The 12046-nt window shown below is 38.3% G+C and overlaps 1 protein-coding gene and 1 long non-coding RNA gene across 2 annotated transcripts in view; one reads left to right on the top strand and one right to left on the bottom strand.

The window, feature by feature from the left end:
• LOC137402059 (uncharacterized) overlaps positions 1-12046 on the bottom strand; it is a 263439-nt gene that overhangs the window by 208972 nt on the left and 42421 nt on the right. The gene's annotated exons all lie outside the window — the stretch shown is intronic.
• On the top strand, positions 8329-11781 carry LOC137385357 (uncharacterized). The gene is made up of 3 exons (XR_010977766.1): positions 8329-8462; positions 8687-9068; positions 11448-11781. It is a non-coding gene; the product is annotated as an uncharacterized lncRNA (long non-coding RNA).

The raw sequence follows: 12046 nt of genomic DNA, 5'->3' as shown, positions 1-12046 counted from the left end.
ATAGCTTATATAATCACATTCTGAGTATGATACACACTAATTAAACAATATTACTGCTAGACTGATTGTGTCACTAAATGGGTAGTTATGGTCTCAGCAACTGAAGTTGTCTTGCAGCAGCTGCGAGGAATTTTCAGCACATATTTCGCAAATACTGGCTGGATTTTTAGCGTCTTGCGTTAGTCGTAAAGGCTACTTGAAGTAAAAGTGTAATGATGTATGCTAAATGCTGAACTTTTGAGGAGAAATTAAAAAGCATTGTACATGATCATTTATTCAAGTGAGCCAAATTCCTGGAGGTTTTACTAAAATGACTAAAATTTGTTCGACTACAAGTAACTATACTCTGTAGATGATTTTCTTGAAAAAAGCAGAAAAATATTTTTAACTAACTCAGGTTTTACTTTACTATTGTCTCCTGATTGCGTTTTACTAGTACGCTAGAAAAATTTCCGATCAGTAGTCTGAAGAACTATTCAATTTATTACCATTAAAAGTTAGTTTTTTTGTGGTGTTGATTATACACTGCCAATGATAGTATTACCTTTATTATGTTTTATTTATCAACTACCGGTATTCACTGTTTTTTAATGCAAGTTGTCTCAATGTAGATCCTTTAAACCAATTTTCATGTTTTGTTTGCAAACTAGTGAGTCTCGGAGTGTCAATCATATTGGTGAAAGGTTAGTAAGCCTACTGAACTTTTAATATCAACAAATATTTTTAACTAGAAGCAATAATAGCGATAAAATAGCTGACTGTAACAAAGATCAGTATTTCAGGTTCATTATAATTTCAGTAAAGAATACTTCTATCACCAGCACAGATCATGTGGTATTGTTCTCTAAAGCTATGAAGGGCTTTTATTACACATCCATCATTCTGAAACCTATTGACTTGATGAATGTACTCGGAAATCAAAGGTACCTTTGTTCCTCGCAAGTTTTCTTATTTTACAGATATATATTTAGAAATATTGTAATAGTTGGGTGCGATGTGTAGTTGTTAGACTACCAACTATCTTCGTATCGAATAAGATATGTGCTTGTGGGTTATTATCAAACTTTATTATATATTGCTCTCACAGCTCGCTTACTAATTTACGCACGCTAATGATTCTCATACACAGCCTTATATACTATTCACAATAACAATAGAGTCCCAGAACCGAATGGTTACGATATCAATTAATTAGAAAACCTTTGTTCATACAGGAAGCAAGATACAAAGACACTTGAACGGATTGGAAGGATGACCATGCCAGACTATAATTAACATATTAATATAACAGATTCGATCGTAAAGATTATGGAGAGGAAATCCTTTGTTGACTTCTGGCGATTATTTCATAAACATTGCGTTACCTGTTGGTCATTGTCTTCATTGCAACATTTAGGTGGTGACAGTCTAATGAGATGTTTCTAACATATCCATTGTGTGGTAATAACTAACAGGATTTTCGAAATGAGTCTAATGAGTCAAATATGTAGTTTATGTGAACGATATGAATGTCGTAAGATAGAGAAAATAAAGTGCTATTAAATTGTATTTGACCTCTATCTTACACCTCCCCGATTAAGAAGGTTTCCAGGTAAAATCGTGTGATTGCTTGAAGTGATGTTAATTCTGTAAGGAAACGAGATGTCTGGCGGTGGTGAATCTTTGGTCATCTTGGATGAAGTAATGTTCTGCCATGTTTTGTATCGATAATTCGTGCCTTTGTGTCTTGCTTCGCATAATGTCTAAACTCGCGCATAATTTCATTTATTGTACTGTGTAGCAATTCGTTTCTGGGACTTGTTGAACAGCATTAGGTTGATAATTGAGAGGCTTCATTATCTGAAATTAAAATAATAGTGCTTGGTAATCTGATATAACTAACAAAGAAATAATACATAAAATAAAAGACAAAAAGTATAAAATGAAAACTAAAAAACAGAGACCCTAACTACTGATCAGGTCTCAAACTAATTACAGAAAGCAAAAAAAAAAAAATAAAGAAGTTAAAACCTAAACTAGTTCTTTTTTTTTGTTTTGTTTTAGCTTTACTGCCATATACCTTTCCCCATAAAAAAAAATTGGGAAAACCCTGCGTCTAATACAAGCCCAATTTACTATTATACAAATTTGCAAAGGTTGTTGGGATCACTGAATTACGATTGCGCTCGTGTAAGAAAGAGGCACAATCCTTTTTTTTTTTATATAGTATTAATGAAGGATAACTTAACTAATAGAATGTTTGGTTGGTAGGCTTCTTGATCAGTGGATCTGTTGTGTGATGCAGGCAGAAGGCATTCGTGGCATTGTGTGGCACGGCATTCAGCATACTGAGCATCCGTCGCCATGGGGACGTTAAAATAGGTAGTTCAGCTCATATAAGACAACTCCTGATGAACTACAAGAGAACTGAGAACGCCGAGACCTGGCTGTCTTTGCATCTATATGCCCCTCACAACTCACAACTAGCTAAATGAGTTTAATTGAATTTTTCTAACAGTTATTGATTTATTTATTCATTTACTTTTCTTTTTGTAATATGCCAAAATTTAAAAATAAAATGATGAATTCGCGATATATATTTTGGTGCCTTCCCAAAGTCGTCTTTTAGCAGAAATAATTCACAGGTTATACTGTCGCGCTTATATCCACAACATCTACAATGGCCTGTGTCATAGCCTTCTGTTTGTGCTTACCAATAATTTTTAAGATTGACTGTTCTAATAGAAATCTAACTGCTATGGTTAATTTTGATTTATTAAACGTTTATTTGGCAAATTATAAATTCGTTGACATCCGGAATAGCTTTCTCCCATCATTGCAAATTCGCGCACCTTCGGGCCTCAAGTTATTCACCGACGCAGATGTCCAAATTGGTAAGTAGTTGTGTTCCCTTACACTTGAATTACCTATGTACCACTAATGCAAGAGCACACAACTTCGATTTAGACCGTTTTCATAACGCATAAACCTCAACTTGACTCGCTAGCCAAAATAAGGTCAGAGAGACAAGACGCGGCTATGACACTAGTTAATTATTTAAATCTTCATCTTTAAACTGGCATCTAAAGCTCCGCCAGCCATTATATGTTTTATGTAAGTAAGCTATCAAGTATTGACTTATTATTTGTTTCAGAATACTACAGTTATCCAGACTTGACCATCGATAATCTCAGCACCCCATTATACTTCAATTCATCTAGAAATTCGACTTTGATCAACAAAACTACACTTGCTACAGATAAACTTCCACTAAACATAAAAACTGGTTCTTATTGGACATGGCTTGCCCCGCTGATTTCTTTACTTTTTATTTCACTAATATCTATGTTATTATATAAATTTTATTATCGCCGGCGCACTGGCCATTTAATTATTAATCGTAGGCCTATACCATTTATTAATACTGTAATACCTTTGAACCAGATCGATGAGCTATCATCTACTTCTGAATTTGAAATTTAATTTCACTTTTGTTTATTATTATTTTATTTTGTCATCAGTTACTTACTGACAATTACTCACATATCTACATAATTAACAAACAGTTGCTAACATTGTTTATGAGTATGCTATTTTTCTAATATTAGCCTATTCAACAGTTACATTTTTTTTTTTTTTTTTTTTTTAATTACAGTTTTAATCGGAGGTTTTACATGTATTTAACGTTACTTTTTAATTACTATTGCAGTCTCATCATATTAATTTGTGTTTTAATAACAGTTAAGGTTTAATGTAAGTTTTATTTCAATGTTTTAAATGGTTATTTACTTCTTTGCAAAGCTTCTCAGGTTATAACTATGTTTAGGGTTTCCAGACATTTTTGAAATGTCCGCTAGAGTTGTTGTGTTACGGTCTCGTTTATTTGAAACATATTTGGGCACTGGAGTGTTCAAGGTTAGGGGGGACTTAGCCTTTTTCAAACGCTCAAGATGGGTAATGAACTCTACGCCCGTTGGATGGCCCGTGGTTCCCATTGCTCTAATGTACGCGTTAAGTCCTCGCAGCTTAGTGACACAGTAAGGCCCATGGTACATAGATGTGAATTTTCTAACCTGACCGATCCCAGACAATCTAGGCACCAGAACATAAACTGTGTCACCAACTTGATATTGATGACCCTTGGCATGTGCATCATGATAAAACTTGTAATTTGCTTGGGCTGTCTCAATATTATCCCTAGCTATTGCCCATGCTGTAGCCATTGATTCCCTCATGATTTGTAGACTGTCCTTGTCATTTGCATAAAAGGAATGTGGCATTGCCAAAGGCACACAAATCTCATACGGAATGTCAATTTCCCTACCGAATGCTAAATATGTTGGGGTGAAACCAGTGCTAGCGTGTTCTGTGTTATTGTAAGCATGCAGTACAAATTTTGTCATAAGGTCCCAATTAGTTTGTTGCTTATTGATAACCGTTGACATTAGTCCTGAATAAGTAGAAAAGAAACGTTCTATCATGCCATTACTCGCTGCGTGGTAAGGGGTTATAGTCAGCTTTTTAATATTGAGAACGGAAGCTAATTCAGCCATGAGGTTTGAGCTAAATTCAGAACCACCATCAGACAAAATTGAATCTGGCACACCAGCAGGTAGTATTATATGCTCAATGAAAGTTTCTGCCACTGTTTTAGTAGTCTTGTCGCTGATTGGCCTAGCTATGACATATTTCGTGAAACTACACTGGAATGCAAGCAGATATTTGTTTCCCTGCTCTGTGACAGGTAGTGGCCCAAGAAGGTCCATGGCTATTCTACCCCACACGCGTTCGCATTCTATTGATTGCAATGGATACACTGGGTTAACAAATGACCCCTTTCGCTGATTACATGGAACACAGGCAGCTATGAAGTCGGCAACGCTTCTCGACATGCCTAACCAGAAGTATTTCTGTGCCAGCCGTTTGTATGTTCTAGTCCTACCTACATGACATGAGAATAAACCTGAATGGTAAGTCACCAACAAGTCAAATTGCATCTTCTCTGGTACACAAAGTAATGGTCGGATAGAATCAGGTGGGCAATAGTATAAAACACCCTCTTGTACAAAATAGTTTTGATGTTGATTTTGCCAGTGACAACGCTGGGTGGGAGACAAGGTAGTCTCAAAATCTTTATTGAAGGTGATTTTATTGATTAACTGAGACCAAAATGGGTCATTTTCCTGCATTTCTTTAAAAATGAGCATATCTTCCTTTGCCGATGATAGGTGAGTTGTGGTGGCGCCCACCACACATGCATCACTAATTTCCACCCTCGACAAAGCATCTGGAACAACGTTTGTACGGCCTGGTCTGTAAATTACCTTCAAGTTGTATTCTTGCAATTTCAGTGAAAACTTAGCCAATCTAGAACTGTTATGGTCACATGACATCAACCAGCGTAGCGGTGCATGATCCGTTATGCAGACCGTTTCATGTCCAAGTATAAAATGTCTAAAATGTTTGCAAGCATCCACTATAGCCAAACCCTCTCTTTCATATGTACTATAGTTCTTTTCTGCTTTGTTCAATACTCGGCTATGGTACCCGATTGGGTGTAGTTTACTATCAAACTCTTGACACAACTGCGCGCCTAGAGCAAAACCACTTGCATCAGTGTGTAAAAAGAAGGTTTTACTAAAATCTGGATAACGCAGAACAGGAAATTCACTTAGTTTGGTTTTTAATGTTTGAAAACTCTTTTCGCATTCCTCTGTCCAGCTAAAGTTTTTGTCCATTTTTAACAAATTAAGTAATGGCTTTGCTAGCTCTGAGAAGGATGGAATGTATGCTTTATAGAAATTCATCATGCCTATTGCCCGGCGAAGTGACGTCAAGTCATGTGGTGCAGGAAATCTTGTGATCTTTTCGATTAAGCCTGGTGCTGGCTTACTGCCAGATCTGTTGTAAACCGTGCCCAAATATTGTACTTCGCTTCTAGCAAAAGTTGATTTTTCAGGATTAATTTTGATGCCATTAGCAATAAACCTATCCAATACTGCTTCAACACGTCTTATATGAGCATCTACATCATTTGGACTGAAAATCAAGATATCATCTAAAAAGACTTGCAGGGTATTCCATTGGAGACCAGCCAAAATGGTTGAAATTGCGCGTTGAAAAACTTGCGGTGAATTTGACCAACCAAATGGCAAAACCCTGTACCGAAATGTGCCATTGTAAGTTACAAATGCCGATCGCTGTCGGTCTTCTTCTTTATCAAGACTAATTTGCCAATACGCTTTTTGCAAATCCAAAGTTGTGTAAAGTGCTTGGCCAGACAACATCTCTTTGATGCTGTCTTGATGAGGCAAAGGAAATGAAATGGTGTGAGCGCATGCGTTTACCTTCCTATAGTCATTTACTATTCGCATTTTGTGTGTGTCACGTTTTTTAACGAGAATAACAGGAGATGCCCATGCACTGTCTGGCGCTGGTTCAATTATTTCAGCTGCCAACATCTTTGAAATTTCTTCATCTAATGGTTGCTTATGTGCCACTGGCACTCGATAAGGCGCTCTACGAATAGGCTGTGCATCTCCTGTATCACAGACCCTACCTGCAACCCCTGATACTCTCCCAAGGTCATAGTCATGTTCAGCGAATGCCCGGCGTTTAGTTTTCAGAATAGATTTGAATTTTTGTTGTTCTGCTGGTGAAAGAGCCGATTTACTCAGATCTATTTTACTGTCTAGATCAGATGACTCATCGTTTGACACATTGTCCTTCAAGTTTACGTCATGTATTCTTTTCACTGGCAACTCTTGCAATGCACCTATAGGTGTTCCTGGGAACACTTGAATAAAATTTTCTGAAGTATTTACTACTCTACAACGAACCATGCCATCAGATGGACTTAGAGTTTTAGCAAACATCAAAGCTGGGTCAACCATAGTAGGTTCAAAAATGCATTGTTTCGCAACCTTTGGGCCTGGCAAACACAACATGTTATCACTCAAAGGTGGGAATATGATGTTCCTATTTGCGAACACATTGCAATAATCCCCTTTTAGCGCTTCACTTATTACACAACTATCCTGCAATTTTCTCTCCTTAGATTTTCTGAGTTTAGGCTTAGCATTTTTGAGGTTCACCATGACTAATTTACCTGTGGTGTAATCCAAACATAAAGTGCCCATTTGTTTTAAACAATCTACTCCTAAAATAAGTTTGTATCTGCACTCTGGGATTACTAGTAAAGTCACATTTACTGGTTCATGGCCTTCACATTGTAATATCACATACACTTCACCTATCCCTTTTACTATATCACCACTAACTGCTCGTATAGATCTCATTGTTGACGTTATCCAAGCACTTAAACCTAGTTCATCACATAATGATTGGCAAATGGTGCTTGTCTGCGCACCACTGTCTAACAACCCACTTACTTGCTTATCACCAATCCACACTCGAATCATGGATTCATGAATAGCCCTAGCTGTGTTGCAAACCAAGTCAGACAATGTGGGCGCCTTATGCACCTTATGCATATCTCTTGCCCTAGCTTGATCAATCTTTCTAGAATACTGTCTGCTCGTGGTCAGGTGTCTAGTCGTTGGTCTACTGACTTGCTCATAAGGAATGACCGGTAGCGGTTCCCTTGGTAGTTGGTCAGTTAAAGTGTGGTCTAGTAAGGGTTCAGTCTGTGCAGTGTGTCTCATTTCAGCACTTTCGGTAACAATTTCTTCCACAGGCATTTCATTAGTAACTAGTTTATTTGAGTTAGTCGTCTGGTGTACCTCAACAGAAATATTGGTATCCTTGGATTCTTGTGCCATGCCGGGTTTACCAAAGAAATATTTTCCTGCTGTTTCTTTTGGGTTTCTCACAAAATTCTTAGAGCCTGTGCATGCCAGAAAACAACCCCAAAGTGCTCGAGCCGTAACCATGATACAGCATGCAAATATCCAAACTTGTTTGACGTCAAAAGCTCCATAAGATCTCAAAAATGAAAATGTTCCTTTTTCTACCACGTTATTTGCTAAAGTTCCTGCTTGTTTTAAAGGATCAGAACTGAAACCTGATGTCACTCCTAAATGCTCAAGGATATTGGTCTGGTGGCTTAAAGTTCCAGTCATGTCATTCAATGAAAATTTATCACGAAACTCGTTCCATCCGTAAAGCAAAAGTTCATGAATTACTGTGTCATTTGTCAGTATGCTAGCTGAGTAGTTCAAATAAATCAAATTGATGTCATGCAAACCAGTAATTAGAGTCATGTTACCACTGGAATGATGATAATAGTAAAACTTGCCATTCAATGACACTGGGACTTCTTGGTTCACTGAGCATTCATCTACACTAGGCATATGCGTGATGATATTAGTGTGTGTGTCTAACCAAACGGATTCATAGTTGCCAGCTATCATTGCCTTCAAAGGAATGTGCGTTGAACAAGTTTCACTTGTAGCTATACTATATTGCCGTATTTCTTCACAAGGGTAGACAGATATTATGTTATGCGTCAATTTAGCATAAAGGTATGTGTGATTTAGTAAATGTCGGGCTGCTAAGGTGGGCTGGCGTTCAAGCGCTGTAACTACTAATTGAACTAATGATTGCATTGCCTGACAATTGATTTTAACTGAGCTTTGAAAAAGATGATTGTAATTTGTTTGGATACGCAGTTCTAAAGCTTGCAATTTAGCATTTACTTCTGAATCAGTGACCCTGCCATCTAACTCTCGCTTTTCTCTACTTGTAGAAACATTTGCGCGGCTACATGCCATACCCTGATCTGAAAGCTCTACTGTCCCACCACATATTGCATCTTGCCGTACTATCCTGGACTTTGTAAAAGTTAGTACAAGCTCCCCACTATCACTTAACCAAGTGCTATCTTGCACTTTACCGGGAAAGGTGCGATGAGGGAGATACTGACACTCCTCTCGCCCTTCCGGCTGCCACAGGATAGCTGAACCATCACGCAATGCGCAGAAACCTGACAAGTATTCGCAATGACTAACTACGCCTACAGGACTTTCTATCTGCTCCGATTTTCCGTGTCTTTTAAATATGGTCGTCTCGTACATGTATGAATTCGTCACTTCAAATTGATAGTCAGTGCAGCACTTGAAGCCAGTATGGTAAGTCGGTTCAACTAAATTGTCAGTCTGATAAATAGTCCCCACTTTCACTAGGTCACCATGAGGACTCGTGTTCCATGTCAACATACTATAGCATGAGTCTTTAGTCACTGTCTGGTCAATGTAATCGTCTGTCCGTTTTTTGTTTTCACCAAAGAAGCCAGCTTGTGTAGTAGTCAGTGTTCTCACTATTTTGCAATGGTATGCAGTGCTGCGATATTGAATAAAATTTGGCTTGAAAATCGTCAATAGTAAAGGAATTGGTTCATGCGCAGTCTCAGTGTCAGGTAAAATGCAAGGTGGCAAGTCTGGGATTTTAAATTGTGCCATAGCATGAACTGTCTTACAAAGCATCGGTGCTTGCGCTCTAGCCGTAGAGCAGAGTACAAGCAATATCAGCAAAACAGGCCAAATGGTAATGTTTAATTTCTTTGTCAGTCTGCTATAGTTATTTTCCATCAACGGTAAATCATGGCGTGCTACAAGTGTGCAGTCATCCGTACAGTCCAAGTCAGTTGTCATACCAATAAAGTCCTGCTCGCTAATGAGCTCATTGTCACAAGCTTTTGTAGTACACCCTATAGAAAATCCTTCTGGCTTAGCCATCTCAAGCTCTACTGCAGCTACAGCTTCCCTATCAGCCTCAACTGCATAATTAATCACAACATTTTCCTCTTTGGAATGCATAGCTGCGCTAGGAACTGCAGCTGCTTCCCTAGCTACAGTTGCCTGCTCCTCTTCATTTACAAAAACAAAGTCAACAAAGTCTATGTCTGCCAAACTAGGTTCAGTATCTACTGCTTCACTAGCAATGATATCAAAAGGCATACTATTTTCAATTACATTGCTATCTCCTTCCCTCATACTTGACGCAGGTGGGGGTAGCTGCGCAGAAATAGCATTTGATGCTACAGGGCGGTTACTGGCCATCCTATTTCCCCAGGCCGGATTAGCAACGGGTGCTGATGCCAAAAATTGTTTAAACCATTGAGGCATTTCCTCCTCAAATGTCTGTCTGGGCATATAATTATCTCTCCTATAATTGTTTCTTTGGAACCTACTCTCATTTTGCACTGGCCGGTAATTCTGGTTCAAATCCCTTCTATTGGTGCTATACTCATCACGATTTGGTCGGCTCTCACGACCACTACCAAATCCACCCCTGTTTGAGCTATTGTATCCACCCCTAAAACTCTCAAATTGTCTTTTATTGCACTGGCCTATTAAATGCAAATTGCTACCACACCTAAAGCATTTCTTCTCTCTAACCTCAAAACGTTTATTTTGTGGTGGGTTTTTACCTCCCACGCAACTAGCTGCTACTACTTTAGCAGGCGCTACTGCTTGCTCTGCTTGCAAGCCTGTTTCTACGCTAACAGCTGCTTTCAATAATTCGGCAAGCGTTTTTCCTTGCAAAGCCATTATGCTTTCCCTAATCTTGGGTTTGAATCCCATTCTAAAGTGCAAAAGGATGAAAGGGTTTTCTTCCCCACTACTGCTATTTGCCACAATCATCCGAAATCGCTCATAATATTCTTTTACTGACTCCCCCTGTTTTTGCCTAATAGAGGAGATTTCCATGGCAATTTGCTCCTCTCCCTTCACTGCTGTTAATTTTTCGCGTAACAAGCGCCTGACTGAATAAAATGACGCCTCATTTCCAAGCGTCTCCCTAGCTTCTCTTAAATATGCTGCTGCTAGCCCCTTTAGATACAAACCTAACACTAGCACCCATGAAGTCTCTGGCACTTCATTTAGCAAACAGCATGTCTGAAATTTTGAAATGAAAGATTCAAAATCTTCTCCTGATTTACCTTCAAAGGAAAGGCCAAATCGTACCCAATCCTTTTGTGAGCCTCTACTACTCTGCACAAAATTGTCCCTACCAGGCATTATGTCACCACTTACCCTTTCGTCGTCGCGATCCCTCCTGTTCGCTCTGCTGTCATTATGCTCCATCATCCGCTCCATCATCATCTCCAGGCGAGCCATTCTTTGGTTTGTTGCCTGGACTACCTCCGACATCTCTATATATCCTGCATCCACATCTGGCTCTACTCCTGCTCCGTTAACACTTGATCGGTTGCTCGACATAGTTTAATGTTTGTATTTTATTCCTTCGTTTTTTTCTTCTGACACCAGTGTAATAGTTGGGTGCGATGTGTAGTTGTTAGACTACCAACTATCTTCGTATCGAATAAGATATGTGCTTGTGGGTTATTATCAAACTTTATTATATATTGCTCTCACAGCTCGCTTACTAATTTACGCACGCTAATGATTCTCATACACAGCCTTATATACTATTCACAATAACAATAGAGTCCCAGAACCGAATGGTTACGATATCAATTAATTAGAAAACCTTTGTTCATACAGGAAGCAAGATACAAAGACACTTGAACGGATTGGAAGGATGACCATGCCAGACTATAATTAACATATTAATATAACAGATTCGATCGTAAAGATTATGGAGAGGAAATCCTTTGTTGACTTCTGGCGATTATTTCATAAACATTGCGTTACCTGTTGGTCATTGTCTTCATTGCAACATTTAGGTGGTGACAGTCTAATGAGATGTTTCTAACATATCCATTGTGTGGTAATAACTAACAGGATTTTCGAAATGAGTCTAATGAGTCAAATATGTAGTTTATGTGAACGATATGAATGTCGTAAGATAGAGAAAATAAAGTGCTATTAAATTGTATTTGACCTCTATCTTACAATATTAGCACTAAAGGTTCTCAATCTCACAATTGTAATAACCAAGTGTTTGTTTTACTTTTAAATAATTCTAATCTGTCCAAAATAAATCTTGCTTTCAAACAAAAAGTAACAACATATATTTCAGCAATTACCAGCTGATCGTCGGAAATATTAGGGAATCATCCAGAAGCAGACCACAGAGATATGCTGTATTTGAGAACAGCACATGTGGCTCTGACAGTCTCTATGGCTATGAGACATCAGCT

This window comes from Watersipora subatra, chromosome 1 (assembly GCF_963576615.1).
Source record: "Watersipora subatra chromosome 1, tzWatSuba1.1, whole genome shotgun sequence".
NCBI lineage: Eukaryota > Metazoa > Bryozoa > Gymnolaemata > Cheilostomatida > Watersiporidae > Watersipora > Watersipora subatra.
The sequence above is the reverse complement of the archived record's forward strand: the minus strand, read 5'-3'. Positions and strand labels throughout refer to the sequence as shown.